The 20,308-nt window shown below is 41.9% G+C and overlaps 1 protein-coding gene across 1 annotated transcript in view; it reads right to left on the bottom strand.

Moving 5' to 3' along the window:
• L3mbtl4 (L3MBTL histone methyl-lysine binding protein 4) overlaps positions 1-20,308 on the bottom strand; it is a 293,901-nt gene that overhangs the window by 229,121 nt on the left and 44,472 nt on the right. The gene's annotated exons all lie outside the window — the stretch shown is intronic.

Here is a 20,308-nt window from a genome sequence, read left to right on the forward strand (position 1 = left end):
CTCCCCAGCACCTCACAGCCCCAGTGAGCTCCACATGGGCTGCCCCTGCCTACAGCTCCCAACATTTCAGCTAATCCCCGGGGGCTTCCTCTAATGCTGCCCTGAAACCATGTGGCTAGAGCACAGCAGTCCTCACAAAGTACTCACTTAACCCTGTGAAAGGCAACCCTTCGAGAGAAACATCACTGCCTTCCAAGGTCCGCTTTTTTTGTTTAACAATTTAGTCATGACATGACAGATTTCACAATAAACAATTTCCATTTTAAAAACAATCATTGCTGTGCTTTATAAAACCATATTCCACGGAGATTGAAAGTCAGTTCTCAACACAAGGGTTTCTCAATTGATAAAATAAAACCCCACTGTATTTCTTGATAAGGAAAGGGAGCTAGAATCACATACCTAAAGCAAACAATAAGCCCATGAAACTCACACAGGGTCCCAAGACATGTAGATCTCTTTATTTTAAAAACAACACTTTGACAGTTAAATAAAGTCCACCCAAACAAGGGAAGAGACTTTCTCCACAACATACAGCTAGTGTAATAGCACAATCAATAACTGACGACTCCGGTTGAGGAAGCCTGCCAAACAATGGATCAGGTAAAGGACAGAGCTGGCACAACCTGGCCACTCACCAGGAATGGCTTCTTTAAAAGTGTTTCCAACAAAGCCCACCGTGCTCTGGGAAACACAAGACAAGCTGTGTTGCTCTGCAGTTTTCTTGTCCCAGAATGGAGGCAAAGTAATATTTTGGTAGGAAATTGTTTTGTTTTGTCACTGATAATGGAGAAGCATTATTCAAGGTTCCATCCTCATAGCAAAGGCGGGTACAAATTACGAGCTATTATTTTAAAAGCTTGTGAAAATGATTCGTGGTGTTGGGGGGAAAGGCTACATGTAGAGAAAATCCAGACCGGCTGCTGCAAAGCCACATTTAAGAGCAATCCTGAGGTTTGTGTCCCCACAGGTGTCTGCTGTCTGTGTTTCCCTGTGGGTCTCTGCTCCCCAAGTCCCCTGACACCAATGGCAGAGTCTTGGAGAGGTGGTACAACTGAGTAAGGAATTCTGCACATTGCACATGATCATGAGCACAGAGAGTACTTTGTGACAATTGTTCATGGATTCACTGCAGACTGGGCAGGGTAGATGAACATGATCGTCAAGAGAGCATCCTCCAAGAAGACCCAGGAAAAAACTAGGGTGGCCAGCCCATGGCTACATCTGACGCCAGATGCTGGCCCAGGCCACAAACATGTCCACATTTTGCTGATACTTATTCAGTGTTGGAAGAGTGGGGGAAATCTGACATACAATCCAAGCCCCAGCCTCAGAGGCCCACCTTTTTAGCCCACTATGCAATGCACTAAGCAAGGCCACTAGGTTCTGATGACAAAGATTTCACACAGCTGTCAGGAGAAAGAGATTCATGGGAGGTCTGCGTGTGGATGATAAAAGCAGAATTTATTATGACACCGAAGACCATTTCCATCAGCACAGCAGCCTGCTTCAACAGTTTTATGTCACCATCATCTGCACATCATACATTGTTCTAGTATACATCTCCAGTGCTGAAACATCACAATTCTAAATGTGAACTGGGAGACACCAGAGATCTTATAAAAGCAAAGTATAGCATAAGAAACTTGATCACAGTGGATTTAGTAGCATGTCAGCATTAAAAGATTTTCTTTACTCATGGGGGAAACAAAACCAGTCTTGTAAAAACACTAATTCATATGTACATAAATTTATCCAGACTGAAAAGATAAAGAAGCAAATGACTTCTCCTTAATTAGTCTTATAGTATTTGGAAGCCCCTGTATTCTTTACCTCACTTATGGTGTGTACATGTGCACATCTAAGGAAAGCTGGGAGGAAGGCACAGAATGAGTGGGAAATAGGGAAAAAATACAGTAGAGGGGGCCGAACAGCAGCAATGAATATTGATGAAAGCAAACTAAGCAACGCAAGGGCAGCGGGAGAGGGAAGAAATGAGAGAAAAAGAAGGAACAGATTACACAAGGCAGAAGGAAAGAATATACACACCACCCAACCTGGAAGGAACTGTTTCAGTGTTAATAATCATAGAGTTCAGAAGCTTGTAGACTACAATGATGATGTCCATCATTGGGAAGGTTTAAAAAATGATGAAAGCAAAACAGATACCCTGAAAACTCTAAAGAAAGGAGTAGGAGAAACACTTGGGCTCCTTGGCACCGGACGGAACTTCCTTAACAAAGACCCAGAAATGCTACAAATCAAAGAAAGGATGGACAAACGCGACTGCATCAAACTGCAGAGCTTCTGCAAGGCAAAGGACATAGCTCACAAGATAAACAGAAAGCCCACAGACTGGGAGAAGATCTTTACCGGACATTCAACAGACAAAGGCCTCATATCTAAAATATATGCAGCACTAAAAAAGATTACATTCCTCCAAAACAAAACCGCAAAGAACCAATAGCCCCCTCAAAAAGTGAGCTAAAGACTTAAAAAGAGACTTCTCTGATGAGGAAAAGAGAATGGCCAAGAGACATATGAAAAAGTGCTCTACATCACTGGCCATAAAAGAAATGCAAATCAAAACAACATTGAGATTCCATCTCACCCCAGTAAGAATGTCCTGTATCAAGAAAACTAACAATGACAAATGTTGGAGGGGATGTGGCCAAAAGGGAAGCCTACTTCATTGTTGGTGGGAATGTAAACTGGTTCAGCCACTCTGGAAAGCGGTATGGAGATTCCTCAGAAGGCTAAACATAGAGTTCCCCTATGACCCAGCAGCCCCACTTTTGGGCGTCTACCCAAAGACCACAAACAAGAACACACTAAAGTTACCAGCACAACAATGTTCATCGTAGCACAATTTGTCATAGCTAGAATTTGAACCAACCCAGATGCCCCTCAGTAGATGAATGGATCAGGAAAATGTGGTACATATACAAAATGGAATTTTATGCCTCTATCAGAAAGAATGACATTGCCCCATTTGTAAGGAAATGGAAGGACTTGGAAAAAATTATACTAAGTGAAGTGAGCCAGACCCAAAGAAACATGGACTCTATGGTCTCTCTCATAGGGAATAATTAGCACAGGTTTAGGCTAGTCACATCAGAGGATCACAAGAGCCCAAGAGCCCTTATGAATACATAAGATGATGCTAAATGAAATGAACTCCATGTTATAGAAACGACTGTTATATCACTGTTGTAATTACTATCAACATGCGATGTGAAACTGTAGCTTCTATTATTGATGGTCCTCTTGTATCCCCTTCCTATGGTTGTACCTGCACTATCTGTGTATCTTATCTGAGTACATTGGAAATCATGTATACTGGTATTAGAACTAGGAAATAGAAAGGGAATACCAAAATCGAGAGATACAGGGCTAAAAAAAGGACAAACGACTACAAAAGCGATACTTGCAAAACTGTTTGGTATAAATGAACTTAACAACTCATGGGACGGAAAGGGAAAGAGGGAGGGGGAAGGAGGTAACAAACAGTATAAGAAATGTATCCAATGCCTAAAGTATTAAACTGTAACCTCTATGTACCTCAGTTTGACAATAAAAATTTAACAAAAAAAATGATGAAAGCAAGGGGAGGGTTGCGGGGAGGGAAGGCAGGAGAAAAATGAGGAAGGGGTAACAAGTATGACAAGGAATGTATATGTGTTCACTACCCTAAGCATATAACTGTAACCCCCTCTGTACATTATATTGTATAAAAAATAATAATTCAAGCAAAGTACAGTGGTTCATACATGTAATCCCAGCTTCTTGGGAGTGATCAGAAGGATAGAAATTTGAGGACTACCTTGGCAAAACATTAGCAAGACCCAGTTACAACTAATAAATGAGGACAATAATATCCTGCTTATGCCTCCCTACTAGTACAGAGACTTTTAAACCAAATATAAGATCCTACTCAAAAAATAACTAAATCTATGGCTCAAAGTAGAGATCTAACTAACATGAGGGCCTTAGTTTAAATCCCAGTACTAATACCCTCACACACATACACAATCAAAACTCTCAGAAGAGAAGAAATAGCTCTTTAAAGCAAAAACAAATTAAAAAAACAGTGGTAGAGCACCAGCCTAGACCAAGAAAGCCAAAGACATTGCTAGTAAGATAAATAGAAAGCTTCTGAATGGAAGAAGATGTTTACTAGCTATTCACCAGACCAGGGCTTCATATCTAAAATACACATGGGGCTCAAAAAATTAAATACCCCCGAAACAAATCCTCAAAGAAACAACAACCCAAAAGGAAACTCTATTAAACTGTTGGTGGGAATGTAAACTTATTCAACCATTCTGAAAAGCAGGATGGAGGTTCCTCAAAAGGCTACATCTAGAACTTCCTTATGACCCAGCAATCCCACTCTTGGGCATTTATCCAAATGACCACAGAGCATGCCACTCTAAAGCCACCAGCACAACCATGTTCATTGAAGCATTGTTTATAATAGCTAACATATGGAATCAACCCAGACACCCCTCAGTCAACAAATGCATGAACAAAATACACAATAGAATTCTATGCTTCCATCAAAAAGAATGACATTGTCCCATTTGTAAGGAAATGGAAAGACTTGGAAAAATTACATTAAGTGAAGTAAGTCAAACTCAAAGAAACACAGGTTGCATGGTATCCCTCATTTGTAATAGTTAGAATGAGCCTATAAATCTACAAGTAAACCCAATGGATAGACAAAAAATTACACTTGGAGATGGTTAATTAAACAAGATTCTAAATATTCAGTCAGTGAGACCAAAGAAGGATATTCTTAGGAGAGGATCACAAAGGTTCAAGAGTTATGTGCATATGATCATATAAAAGGATGTGTATCAAAAGGAGCTCCAAAAAGTAGAAACAGGAGATTTTTTATGTTACATTTTGGAGTTCTTTTCTACTTCTTGGAAATCAACTGTACAACTTGCAGGGGAGGACCAGGAGGGAAAAATCTGGGAGAAAAGGAGGGAGAGACACTGTTCAAAAGCAGTGTACATAATACCTGACTTGTGTAACTGTAACCCCATACATCACTTTACAATAAAAAAGTGTTCAAGGCTCAGTGTCAATACACACACACACACACATTCCTTTTATTGTTTGTTTTTAATTTATTTATTTATTGCCAAAGTGATGCACAGAGAGGTTACAGTTTCATATGGAAGGCAGTGAGTACATTTCTTTTTTTTTTTATTTTTATTTTTTTTCTCAAATTTTTATTATCAAACTGACGTACAGAGAGGTTACAGTATCATACGTTGGGCATTGGATACATTTCTTGTACTGTTTGTTGCCTTGTCCCTCATGCCCCCTCCCTCCCCCCCTTTCCCTCCCCCCACCCAGTTGTTCAGTTCACTTACACCAAACAGTTTTGCAAGTATTGCTTTGGTCGTTATTTCTCTTTTTTTACTCTGTGTCTCTCGAATTTGGTATTCCCTTTGAATTTCCTACTTCCAATACCAGTAAACACGGTTTCCAATATACTCAGATAAGATTACAGAGATAGTGTAGGTACAAACATAGGAAGGTGATACAAAACATCAATAATAGAAACTACACATACACATAGGACGTTGAAAGTAGTTATAACTGTGATATATCACTTGTTTCCATATCATGGAGTTCATTTCACTTAGCATCATCTTATGTGTTTCTAAGGGTATAGCTATTGGGCCTTGTGATGCTCTGCTATGGCTTGCCTAAACCTGTACTAATTATTCCCAATAAGGGAGGCCATAGAGTCCATGGGCAGTGAGTACATTTCTTATCAAACTTGTTACTCCTCCCTCATTTTTCTCCCACTTTCTCTCCCCCAAGTTGCACGGTTGGTTTACAGCATATAGTATTTAAGTATTGCTGTTGCTTTGGTTCACCTTTTACCCCTTATCTCTCTTATTAATGTTCCCCTTCCCCTTCCCTAGTTCCGATAAACATATATACAACACCCAGAGTACCAAAATCAGTAACAGTGACATCCGGGGTATAACTGTGGGAAAGAAAGACACAAGAAAAAGGCATAATTTCACATGGTATGTTGAAAATAATAACAATAATACACACCACTTGTTTCCATAACTTGGAGCTAATTTTGCTTAGCATCATCTTATGTGTTCATATCTACATAGCAATTGAGCTATTGTGTTCTTCTGCTAGGACTATCCTAGACATATACTAATTGTTTCCAATGAGAGAAAACATAAAGTCTATGTTTCTTTGGGTCTGGCTCACTTCACTTAGTATGATTTTTTTTTTCCAAGTCTTTCCATTTCCTTATGAACAGAGCAATGCCATTCTTTCTGATAGAAGCATAGAATTCCAGGTGTTTATGTACCACATTTTTTTTTTTGATCCATTCATCTACTGAGGGGTATCTGGGTTGGTTCCATATTGTAGTGATAGTAAATTGTACTGCGATGAAAACAATTGTTCTGGTAGGTTTAGTGTGGTCTTTCTTGTAATCCTTTGGGTAAATGCCCAAAAGTAGGGTTGCTGGGTCAGAGGGGAGTTCTATGTTTAGCCTTTGGAGGAACCTCCACACTGCTTTCCAGAGTGGTTGAACAACAGTATAGATGGGTTCCCTTCTGGCCACATCCCCACCAGCATCTGTTGTTATTAGTTTTCTTGATAATGTACATTCTTATTGGGGTGAGGTGGAATCTCAATGTTGTTTTGATTTGCATTTCTTTTATGGCCAGAGATGCTGAGCATTTTTTCATGTGCCTCTTGGCCATTCTCATTTCCTTCTCAGAGATATCTTTTTTTTTAAGTCTTTAGCCCATTTATTAGGGGGGGAGAGTTGTTACTTTGAGGATTTGTTCTTTTTTTTTATTGTCAAACTGATATACAGAGCGGTTACAGTTTAATACTTTAGGCATTGGATACATTTCTTGTACTGTTTGTTACCTCCTCCCTCATTCCCTCCTCCCCACTCCCCTTTTCCCTTTCCCCCCATGAGTTGTTCAGTAGATTTACACTAAAAAGTTTTGCAAGAATTGCTTTTGTAGTCGTTTGTCTTTTTTTTAACCCTGTGTCTCTCGATTTTGGTATTCCTTTTCTATTAACTAGTTCTAATACCAGTATACATGATTTCCAATGTACTCAGATAAGATACACAGATAGTGCAGGTACATCCATAGGAAGGGGATACAAGAGGACCATCAATAATAGAAGCTACAGTTTCACATCGCATGTTGATAGTAATTACAACAGTGATATAACAGTCGTTTCTATAACATGGAGTTCATTTCATTTAGCATCATCTTATGTATTCATAAGGGCTCTTGGGCTCTTGTGATCCTCTGCTGTGACTAGCCTAAACCTGTGCTAATTATTCCCTATGAGAGAGACCATAGAGTCCATGTTTCTTTGGGTCTGGCTCACTTCACTTAGTATAATTTTTTCCAAGTCCTTCCATTTCCTTACAAATGGGGCAATGTCATTCTTTCTGATAGAGGCATAAAATTCCATTTTGTATATGTACCACATTTTCCTGATCCATTCATCTACTGAGGGGCATCTGGGTTGGTTCAAATTCTAGCTATGACAAATTGTGCTACGATGAACATTGTTGTGCTGGTGACTTTAGTGTGTTCTTGTTTGTGGTCTTTGGGTAGACGCCCAAAAGTGGGGCTGCTGGGTCATAGGGGCTCTATGTTTAGCCTTCTGAGGAATCTCCATACCGCTTTCCAGAGTGGCTGAACCAGTTTACATTCCCACCAACAATGAAGTAGGGTTCCCTTTTGGCCACATCTCCTCCAACATTTGTCATTGTTAGTTTTCTTGATATAGGACATTCTTACTGGGGTGCGATGGAATCTCAATGTTGTTTTGATTTGCATTTCTTTTATGGCCAGTGATGTAGAGCACTTTTTCATATGTCTCTTGGCCATTCTCTTTTCCTCATCAGAGAAGTCTCTTTTTAAGTCTTTAGCTCACTTTTTGAGGGGGCTATTGGTTCTTTGCGGTTTTGTTTTGGAGGAATGTAATTTTTTTTAGTGCTGCATATATTTTAGATATGAGTCCTTTGTCCGTTGAATGGCCTGTAAAGATCTTCTCCCCATCTGTGGGCTTTCTGTTTATCTTGCGAGCTATGTCCTTTGACCTGCAGAAGCTCTGCAGTTTGATGCAGTCGCGTTTGTCCATCCTTTCTTTGATTTGTAGCATTTCTGGGTCTTTGTTAAGGAAGTTCTGTCCTGTGCCAAGGAGCCCAAGTGTTTCTCCTACTCCTTCCTTTAGTATTTTCAGGGTATCAGTTTTAATTTCGAGGTCTTTGATCCATTTGAAATTGATTTTGGTGCAGGGTGATATATAAGGATCTAGTTTGTTTGTTGCATGTGTTGAACCAGTTTTGCCAGCACCATTTGTTACAGAGGCTGTCTTTCTTCTGTCCAATTTTTTAGCTCCTTTATCAAAGATTAAGTAGGCATAGTTCTGTGGGTTCATTTCTGGGTCTTCAATTCTGTTTCTTTGGTCTTCAGGCCTGTTCCGGTGCCAATACCAAGCTGTTTTTATTACTATAACTTTATAATACAGTTTGAAGTTGGGTATTGTAATTCCTCCAGCACTGTTCTTTCTGCTTAGGATTGTTTTTGCTATTCTGGGTCTTTTATTTTTCCATATAAATTTCTGGATTGCTTCCTCTATTTCATTAAAAAATTGTGTTGGGATATTAATGGGTATTGCATTGAATTTGTAGATAGCCTTTGGCAATGTTGCCATTTTGATTATATTAATCCTCTTAATCCAGGAGCATGGGAGGCTTTTCCATTTCCTTAGTTCTGCCTTAATTTTGTTTTTCATGTTTTTAAAGTTCTCATCATAGAGGTCTTTCACTTCTTTCATTAAGGTTATTCCAAGGTATTTTATGTTTTTTGAGGCTATTGCAAAAGGAGTTGCTTTCCTGATTTCAGCCTCGGTGTTCTGGTCATTAGCATATAGAAAGGCCATTGATTTTTGAGGGTTTAAGTTTAAGTGGCCATAGGTCTGTGATCATTTCTGGGTCTTCAGCTCTACTCCATTGGTCCTGAGGCCTGTTCTTGTGCCAATAGCAAGCTGTTTTTATTACTACAGCTTTGTAATAGAGTTTGAAATTTGGTATTGATATGCCTCCAGTGCTGTTCTTCCTGCTTAGGATTGTTTTTGCTATCCGGGGTCTTTTGTTGTTCTATATGAATTTTTGGACTGTTTCCTCTATTTCACTCAAAATTCTTCCATGGTACTGTACACTGTAGTTGTCCAGATCCACAATTGTACAACAGAAAATTATTAGGAGTGCTGTGCCTAAAGAGATCCAATGAGTCAAGGGCTGGTAGCTTATACCTATAATCCTAGCTACTCAGAAAGCTGAGATCTGAGGATTGTAGTTTGAAGCCAGACCAAGCAAGAAAGCCCATAAGATTCTTATTTCCAGCCCAAATCCATAAGTGGAACTATGTTTCAAGAGCTAGCCTTGAGCAAAAAAGCTCAGAAATGGTGCACAAGCCCTAAGTTCAAGCAAAAAAAAAAAAAAAAAAAGAATCGTGCCTATATTTTAGACAGATCTCATTAGTGGCAGCTTTGGTAATCCAGTAGAAGAGTTTCATTGCACATTCGAAGAACATGAAGAGTTTTCCACAAATAGTTCCATTTGCAGAGTCGGTAAGTAGAGAACTTATAACCCATATTCAAACCTTGATATGTGCACGAAGCTATACTAGCAGTCCAGAAGTGTGCAACTGCTGTGGCAGGTGACAAGGAACTTGGGGTGGAGAGAAGGGGCCAGATGCATTTTGTACAGGAGGTAAAACAGGCAGCTCCTGGCGCCTGGCTGAGCAGAGGCAGTGAATTTTAAATTAACATCCAAGTTTGGAGCCTGGAAGAAATCCTTAGACTTTCCATTGTGTGATTATGTGTGTTTTCATTATATGAGCATAGTTTCTTACACCTTCCAAGACTTTATGAACACTCAAGAACTCATACCACTGTAGCTATTTGCTTTTTTTCATTGTAGCTACTTTTGAATTCCAATTTTCTGTTGCATTCCTATAGCTTCCGTGGTCATCCAGGTAAAGGATCTTTCCATTGTGAAAACCTGCTCTCTGCAAGACACAGGGAAACTGAGGTGGGTCATAAAACCTTCCTCCTTCTTCCTCAAGCTTTATAACTGCCACTCAATTGTGATCAAGAATTGAGACCCCCCCTCACCATTCTGATTTTCTTTTGTTTGAATCATGGAGAAATTGAGAACTTATACACACACACACACACACACACACACACACACACACGTACTCATACAAAATTGTTTTTTCAAGCTATACCTTGATAAAGTTGTTTCTAATGGTGGGGGTGAGAGATATTCTTCGTGTTTTCAATGATTCAAGAATTCTTCTAAGGTTACATAAAATGGTATATTTAAGTGGATATAAGAATTCCACTACCTAAAGAACCGCATAGACCCTACTCCCAAGCTACTAGAGCTGATTCAAAACTGTGGCAAAGTTGCAGGATATAAAATAAATCCTCAAAAAACAATGGCTTTTAGATACGCTAACAACCTGAAGAGTGAGGCTGAAATCAGAAAAGCAACACTTTTTGCAATTGCCTCAAATAACATAAAATACCTAGGAATAACCTTAACCAAAGAAGTGAAAGAACTCTATGAGAAGAACTTTAAAAACCTAAAAAAGGAAATTAAGGCAGAACTAAGGAAATGGAAAAACTTCCCATGCTCCTGTATTGGGAGGATTAACATCGTGAAAATGGCGATATTACCAAAAGCTATCTACAAATTCAATGCAATACCCATCAATATCCCAACATCATTCTTCAATGAAATAGAGTAAGCAATTCAGAAATTCATATGGAACAATAAAAAAAGACCCAAATAGCAAAAACAATCCTAAGTAGAAAGAACCTTGCAGGAGGAATATCAATACCAAACTTTAAATTGTACTACAAAGCTATAGTAATAAAAACAGCTTGGTACTGGCACAAGAACAGGCCTGAGGACCAATGGAACAGAACTGAAGACCCTGAAATGAATCTATAGACCTATGGCTACCTAATCTTTGACAAAGAAGCTAAAAATATAGGTTGGAACAAAGACACCCTCTTCAACAAATGGTGCTGGCAAAACTGGGTCAACACCTGTAACAAACTAAAACTAGACCCCTATATATCACCCTGCACCAAAATCAACTCCAAATGGATCAAAGACCTGGAAATAAAATCAGACACCCTGAAAACTCTGCAAGAAGAAATAGGAGAAATGCTAGGACTACTTGGCACTGGAAGAAACTTCCTCAACAAAGGCCCAGAAATCAAAAAAATCAAAGAAAAGTTGGAAAAGTGGGACTGTATCAAACTGCAGACCTTCTGCAGGGCAAAAGATATAGCTTCCAAGATAAATAGAAAGCTCACAGATTGGGAAAAGATCTTCACCAGCCATACAACGGACAAAGGCCTGATATCTAAAATATACACAGAACTCAAAAAGTTAAATTCCTCCAAAACAAACAATCAAAGAGCCAACAGCCCTCTCAACAAATGGGCTAAAGACCTAAAAACAGATTCTCTGAAGAGGAAATGAGAATGGCCAAAAGTCACATGAAAAAGTGCTCTACATCACTGGCCATAAAAGAAATGCAAATCAAAACAACTTTGAGATTCCACCTCACCCCAGTAAGAATGTCTATTATCAGGAAATCTAATAATAACAAATGCTGAAGAGGATGTGGCCAAAAGAGAATTCTACTACATTGTTGGTGGGAATGCAAACTTGTTCTGGAAAGCAGTGTGGAGGTTCCTAAGAAGGCTAAACATAGAGCTCCCCTACGACCCAGCAGCCCCACTTTTGGGCATCTACCCAAAGACTACAAGCAAGACCATAAAGCCACCAGCACAACTATGTTCATCGCAGCACAACTTGTCATTGTTAAAACATGGAACCAACCCAGATGCCCCTCAGTAGATGAGTGGATCAGGAAAATGTGGTACATATACACAATGGAATTCTATGCCTCCATCAGAAGGAATGACACTGCCCCATTCGTAAGAAAATGGAAGCACTTGGAAAAAATCATATTAAGTGAAGTGACCCAGACCCAAAGAAACATGGACTCTATGGTCTCCCTCATAGGGAATAGCTGGTACAGGAATAGGCTAGTCATGGTAGAAGACCAAAATACCCCAATAACTACACTCATATGACCACATAAGAAGATGCCAAGTGAAATGAACTCCACGTTATGGAAACAAGGGTTATACCACTGTTGTAATTATTCTCAACATGCCATGTGAACTCGTACTACTTTTTTTCTCTTTTTTCTTGTCAGTTTGTTTGACTGAGTGGTTTGTCTAGTTTTGTTTCTCTTGTAGTCCCTTCCTGTGGCTGTACCCTCACTACCACTGTACTACATCCGAATACCCTTCCTATTGTCTGATACAGGTAATAGAACTGGGGAAGGGAGAGGGAATACCAAAAATGAGAGACAAAGAACCAAAAGACCATCCATTCAAAAAGCAACACTTAGAAACCATTTGGTATAAAACAACCACACAACTGTACAACTCTTGGGGGTAGAGGGAAGCGGGGAGGGGAGAGAAGAAATGAGGGAGGAGGTAACAAGTAGAACAAGAAATGTACTCACTGCTTTTCATATGAATCTGTAACCCCTCTGTATCACACTTTGACAAAAAAATCACATTATATTCCTTAACTCTGTATAATTTTATCTGTTAATTATATTTCAGCAAATTATACCTCAATAAATCTGGGGAGTGGAAAAAATAAAGAATTCCACTAAGAACTGTAGCAATAGTTTTCATTAATGTTAAAAGGTTTATGATTAAAAAATAAGTATAAGTCACCTAAGAGTCTTCAAGGGAATGTACAATATTGATGAATGCAGCAAAGGTATACTACATTTGGGAGGTACTAACTAGCAGAACTCAGGGCTGTCAGAGCTGCTTGTCTCAGCCCTGTGGGCCAAGCAGTGAAGCACACTTCAGCTTTTCCTTTTGCAAAGTCACAGCTGTCCCTGCCTTCTCTCTTAAGTCTAGTGGGGAAACTACCACCTGCAGAGTGAAACAAAACTGCCTACCTGCCATCCGCCAAGGTGGCTGACCAAGTATTCCTACAGACTCTTCCTTGTTACGTCCAACAATTTCTTATACATTAATTCTGAACTCAGAATTTCAACTGCTGCCAAGATGATACCAAGACACCTCCTACAGGCAGAGGGCATGAACTCGGGGCTCAACAACTGCATACTTCATGATGTTAATGCAAGTCTTCATGGCTTTTTATGAATCATTCTGCTACAGTCACAAATGTAAAAGTTATTATGTTCCTAGAATGTACTGTTAATATGAAATTTAGCCACATAATAAACATTTAATATGAATAATAACTGCTGACTACATTATCAGTGAGAGGAGAGAGAGGGAGGGTGGAGAGAGAGAGAGAGCGAGAGAGAGAGAGAGAGAGAGAGAGAGAGAGAGAGAGAGAGAGAGAGAGAGAGAGAGAGACCAGAGCAGAAAAGGGAACCCACTTCTGCCCAGGCAACCTGAGATCATCAACAAGAGAACCCATTAGCGCATCATAAACATTACATAGAGGAAACTTTTTGCAGTTTTCACAGCCTTGAAACCTCTGGTCTGGTATCTAAACAATAAAGCCATCTATTATTTTTCCAAATGACTTAACTGTTCCAGAGGTGGAAGCTGGAAGGAGACAAGGACTGACCCTCCTAATTTGCTTGTTTTAACTAAAGGAGAAGGGTCTTGTCTACCTTTGATTCTGAATGTCGCTCTTTGCTCCTGTTAATTCCCATCTTTCTGAAGATTTCTGGGCTCATTGCTCTGCTCCCAGCTGGCACTGCAGATAAGCCACCACTCCAAGGGCTCTAGATCTCCCCACGCCCTGTAAAGCCCCACCTCCAAACAACAGAAGCAGCTCCCGCCAGATACAGCCTTCAGATCAGCAGCTCTGATGCTTGAAATCATTAAAGCATTTCAGAGAAGCAGATCCAGAACATAGGGAATGTATCTGAGCCACAAGATCAAGACGAACCTTCAGTTTTCTCCCACAACTTATGGCCCTGGAGATTGTGAGAAACGAATAGGAATGAGACTCCCTTCTGCTCCTCAGAACCTCAGCAATTATCCAGCTTAAAGATGTCACAGTGTCAAGCTGCACTGAACATTTAAATGGGCTTTGTGAGCTTACTGATGATTTAAGCCTCAGCCGAACATCTGAATATAATACACACAGTATTTCTTCAACAAATGTTTTTACTCCCCTAGGAGAAGTGTTAAACACCAATGAAGTTGCCTTCAAACAGAGGACAACAGAATACATACAGAAGACAAAAATAGGTAAACAAACACTTTAGCAAATCAAAAGAACATATGGGTTGAGATTATAATTTGGAACTGACATGTCAGCATGTGTGAGGTACTTTACTGCAGTTTACATAAATACGAAGCAAGCATTGCACATTCACCACATGGATCATGATTGGGGCTTCAAGTGTCCTCTAAGAAAGATCTTCATGAGGATAGTATTTTCAATGATTTTTCAAGTAATGTAGACGCCTGCTCATAACACAAAGGCTTGAAATCTGATTGAACTGCTTCATCTGGAAAGGCTGCGGTGTAGCCGGTAGTTTTACAGGGAGTTAGAACTAGAAATTTTCACAGGTGCATCTTTCTGCACCTGTAGAGCTAAACACAAACCCAGACATTATTGAACACAAAATACCCAGGTTTCTCAGATTTTATTTAGGAGAAGAAGAGATTTTAAAATATACTTGCACTCCAGAGGAGTTATAGGAAGGGAGGAGCTTTTCCTTTTGCTTAGACTTCAAGTACTGAAAACAGAGAAAACAGGAATGTCTTTGACTGAGACTATCTTCCGTTAGAGGGCAGAATGAGGATGTTGCTCTGGTTCCTCCTGACCTCTCTGCAGATAAATTCAACCCTTTCGTCCCAGAGAAGGCTAGAGTTTCCTTATAAAGTCACTAGGGACTTCTTTCCAAAATCACAACAGAGTATATTACACTTTAATGGGAGGGGCAAACTGCCACACAGAAAAGTGGCGTGTGTAGCATCCAAGATAAAGATGGCACTGAAGGAGGCAGAGGAGGAGGTGGGCATTACAATTTGTGTACTTATGCCTTGGTCAGGTAAAGAATTAGGTCAGTCCTCACCTTAAGAAAGTCCTCCTGTGTTCAGGGATGAAGGCTAGGAGAGAAGAAGACAGATTAAATGGGGTGAGGAAGACTTAGTGGGCAGCAGTATGAGGCTGAATGGAGTGAATGATGGAAGCTTCTCGGCCAGGTACTTGTCCTGAGGGTCGAGGGTCAAGGCCAGATGCTGGAGCCCCCTCCACGGGCAGGCCAGGTCAGAACAAAGAGCAGAATGTGACAGTGGCCAAACAGGCAAGGCCTGATTTGGCAATTGAGTCCAGGGAGACAGGGCCAGGCTGGTATTGTGAATGAAGGGGCAGATCAGACCGCATGGGGCCATCAGGAGAAGATAAAAGGCCTTTTGGAAGGGCAAAGGGCTATGACAGAATGGGTAACTGTAAGAAGTGCTTGTTACTTAGTGAAGTGAACCATATATCAAACATAATCATTACACTGGACATTTTAATAGATAGGAGTCATCCAAAAGTCCCTAAAACAGTAGGTGATCACTTACTATTTTCAATTTAACAGGAAGGGTCAGAAAGTTGCATCCTGTAAGAAGAGAAAACAGGAATGCTTCTCAAGGCATGCAGAGATAATAGATGCCCACCCCCCCGCCCACCAGGAGCTACACAGCCAAGAGAAATTAGACAAAGAGGAAAGAAAGAAAGCCAGTCAATCTCTAGGGAGATTATAAATTCACCAAGAGATAAAATACACCTATAAGCAGTCAAACAGAAAAGCTTAAAAAGCTACCAAAGATGTTAAATACACAGGTGACATGGAGAAGAAACAGATCAAAAAGGCCACTCCAGTGCTACTATGCAGGTAAGGCCAACCCAGGGAAACAGAGAGACCTGGTAAGAAACTTTAGCTAAAATCTATGTTTTAAAAAATATCCAGGGCTTTGTACTAAATTAAGCAGTAGAGGTAGAGACTGAGAACAATACCAGAATAATTACGGGGTAGACTTAAACCCAGTGGACCAACTTGCATGTACTGAGCTCAGAGAAGCGGCGGGAGCCAAGCCAGCCTTTCACAGAGACAGAGAGGGCAGCCTAGGAGGCCATGCGACTGATTGCTGTCTGCACACTGAGAAGGAGAACGGTGGGCACCAGGACACCGCACCAGGCCTGAAGCCCTAGAGGGAAGTGGGAACCACATTGCATGGCCTTCGGGTGGAAACTGAGGAAACTGGAGCCTTGTCAGCCCAGTGGAGGAGGCTGAGGCCAGAGCTCAGAAGAAAGCAAAGATGAGGAGAGCAGAAGGAGAAGCAATTAGGAGTGAACAAGACCAGAGAGCCAGGGTGGATGACTCCTGGAGCGGGGGCAGAGATGAGGCCTGCCGGCATCCGAGGTGCACCCCTGTAGTCACTTCCACACACAGGTTCAAGCAATGGTGGGATAAGAGGCAGGACGAGGTGCAAGATAGGAAAGGGAAAAGAAAGGTTAGGAAAGTCAAAGAAAGAGAAAGGGGGCTCTTACATGTCAAAAAGCTGGCCTGGGCTAAGAACATGAGTTAGAGAGGAAAATATAGAGTCCAGGGAAGAGTTTGTTATTATTACAGCTGGGGCCTACTGAGAAATGTATAGCCTGAGGGAAGCGGAGGGAAGAGAAGCAAGGAAGCAGCTCACTGGCAGCTGGGGGGTGAGGGGAGCAGTGGAGGGAAAGGTCCAGCCAGGTGGGGAGGGAAAGAATCTCGAGCAAACATCAGTGATAACATCACTGATAACAGTGGTGAGGTGCCTTTCCTAGGACAGTGTGGGAGAGGTCAGAGCAAAGTGACATTTTTCAGGAAAAAGCCTAAGGTCCATTAAGAAGTAATGGCTTCTAATGGGAGGCAGGAAAGAGTCCTGTGAGACTGGGGATGGCTTCCAAGGAAGAGAGAGTCAGGCTTACAACAAAGATGACACCCAGCCAATGAGGGCTCTGGATGTGCCGTGCCACCAACTTTCAAGGCACCTGAGTGTGTGGGACCTGAGGCAAATCTGACCCAGGAAGCCAGGGCCTGTGCAGCAGGTATAGGAGGGGGTCTTGGGGGACCAGGGGGACAAGGATCTCAGTGACAGGATGGTTAACCCGAAGGACATAGACACCACACGGAGGATGGCCAGGAGAAGTGCAAAGCAGGGGGAGAAAATGGAAACCTTTGAAACAAAACTGGTTCTGGGAGAAGAGGAGAGGGAAACATCTGGAAGGACTGTGGACAGATGAATTAATAAGACTAGAGTCCCCAGTATAGAAAAGATTTAGCGACAGCTTATGGGATGGGCCATGCAGGGGAGGGTACCGCCCTTGAAAGCACTTAAGGTACCAGGGAGCTGGACAGACTACCACAAGGGCAAAGGTGTGGGAGAGGAACTTGGCGGGGGTGGGGAAAACAGACGAGGTAACTAGTGTAAGAACAGACACACACGTGTGCATACACACACTCACACTCACACTCATGAAGCACCTGGAATGGAAATGGTGGAGTAAAAGCACATAAACCACACATGAGGAGGAGGAGGAGGTAAGACTACACTTGCAGCAGAAGAATGGCATTGATGAGGAGCTGGGGGACCAGCCTGCCGGCAACCATGAGGAATGCAGACACGGGCCTGGTCAGTGCACACAGGTAGTGGACGTGCAGGGGCACTGGGGTGGGGGGAGGGAGGGAGCAGGACAAAACAGCAGCTTGAGCTGAGGCTGCACTGGCACAGTAGAATAATCTTGAGGGAACTGACTCCTGAGAATCCCTAGGCCCAGGGGCCCGGCCTGCCTCAGCCACCAAAAGGGGATGGGGCCTGTACTGGGCACAAGAATGGTGCCTTTGAAGTTGCCCCACACATTGGGCTTGGGTAGCAGGCGAAGCCCTGCAGAGCAGGTGGAGCAAAGAATTCTGAGATGAGGACACTCTCCTGAGTTATCTAATGAGCCCAATCTCACCCCAAAGTCCTTATCCAAGAGAGGCCCAGAGGGGAACAAGGGACAAGGGACAAGTGAGCAGAAATGAGAGTGAGGAGAAGTAAGCAAAAAGGTGCCCTACAAGAGCCTGCAGAGGAAGGACAGCGCCCACAGAGCCCATTCACACTCCCCACTTCCCCAATCACACCAGAAGACATCTGTACTGTCCAGTTACGACACGTGTGGACATTCACTACAGCAGCGATAGGAGCTAGCCACAGAACTTAACTACATAGATTGCAAGTTAGACCTCTTTGATTAAACTGTAAAATATCTATCCAGAAGGCCAAAAGGGTTTTAACTTTTCTCATCGTGATTTCTTGTTCAAAAATGCAAAATGATTTCAAAAATGTCGACGTATCCCCCACTTTGCTGGGATCTAAGTCTGAATTCCACCCTTCTTCCCAGCAATCCCCAGCTGGCTGCTCAGGGGGCTGAGCACCCCGGGCTCAGCAGCACACCTGGGCCAAGGGGGAGCGGAGTGCTGGTCTTGCTGTCAGCCAACACAGCCATGTGGCAGTAGAGTGGTTGAGCTCCCAATTCACAAACAAGCAAGGGCTGTGGCTGGTGCGAGGCCCGCGGGCTGCTCCTGGCCAGATCCAAGGTCTCTCAGCTCCTCCTGCAGGTCCGGCGCAGGCCCCAGCTCTCATCCCCACCAGTGACAGGAAGGATGCACTTGTGAGATGCGCCCACACTGGAGGACTTCAGGTTCAGCAGACAAATATGGACCCAAGGGGATGAGCACCAAGGTAAAAAGAAGGTCCCAGAATGCTACACAGGACAGTGAGCCAGCATGAGAGAATTAGCCGGAGGTGTAAGAGAGAAACACACTTAATACCAACCCTTGTACAAAAGGAAAAAGCAGTATTTAAAAGTTCAATTCAAGATAGTAGTCATATCTCACCAGTAATGAAGCAAAAATGTTTTTAAAATTTTCTCTGTCAGCAGAAGGTGTTTAGACACTTGTGTACTCACTATCCCAGATGGTAAAATAAATTGTAAAATAGGAAACACTTTCTTTGGTTATATACAAAAAGAAACTTAAAATAGATCTATAATAGGCAAAAATGCTTGTGTGCAAATAAAATATGACTTACTTTCCTTAAAGAAATATACACACATTTTCTCAGTAGAAAATGTATCTATCATGGACAATGTATATATATATATATATATATGATGGGATTAGGAGTGTGTAGGGTAAATGGCTTTGATAAGTCATCTAAAACTTGAGTGTCATTATGAAGACTGTATCTTCAAGTTTTACATTCGTGTCTTTGGAATGGTTTTCCACTGTAGATATGCAAACGGTTTTAAGCATCGTTGTCCACACGTCAGTGTTTAAGGGTGAAGAGTTTCATCACAGTGGCAGGCCTGAATGGCATGATTACAGTATTTGCAGGGCAAAATGAGCATTGGAGGTCGAGCACATGATGTCAGTGTGAGCCTAAATTCAATCCAATCCTCCTCCCTGGAAGGCTGACAGGAACCTGCCTTCGCTACTGCACTGAAGCTGCCAGTTCTAAACCATGTTAGTTTTCTTTTTCCATAAAACTTAAGTGTCGAGATGGAATAACGGCATCTTGAGCAAGCGCAGACGACGGGAAACCCAGGCCGAGCCAGTGGGCTCTGACTGCCCTCCTCACCCAGGCTCGGAGGAGGTCTCCTTCCAGCTTTGGGTCACTAGGAAGCCCGCCCCACAAACCTTCCACGGCCAGTGAGCACCTGCTTTGGTGGTGGTGGACGGTGGTTTGTTGATTTAACATTTCTCCATCACTGTAGAACTGGTAAATATCCCCGTTCAAGCACCTTTACAGTTGTGTTATTTGTCAAGGAACCATGCACGATCATGTCCTGTCATCAGCCCTCTGAGGTCTCCCACCCTCCACCTCCACAGGAACTTTACGCCTGTCCTTCATTCAGCAAATAAAAAGTTTTAGCTTCTCACTATAGATCAAAATTCCACACAGTGCATCAAATTCAATGCAATTGTTGTTTGTATAAATTTCTCATGAAACACTGAGAACACACCAAGGAGCATTAGAGCAGCAAACGTAATAAAAACCTTGGTTAAGGCTGATACCTAGCATCACAAGACTCAGAGGCCGGCAGACACAGTCACTAGCTGCACTGTACATCCTTCTAGTCGTATAGGATGTAATTCGTGAA

This window comes from Perognathus longimembris, chromosome 15 (assembly GCF_023159225.1).
Source record: "Perognathus longimembris pacificus isolate PPM17 chromosome 15, ASM2315922v1, whole genome shotgun sequence".
Classification (NCBI taxonomy): Eukaryota; Metazoa; Chordata; class Mammalia; order Rodentia; family Heteromyidae; genus Perognathus; species Perognathus longimembris.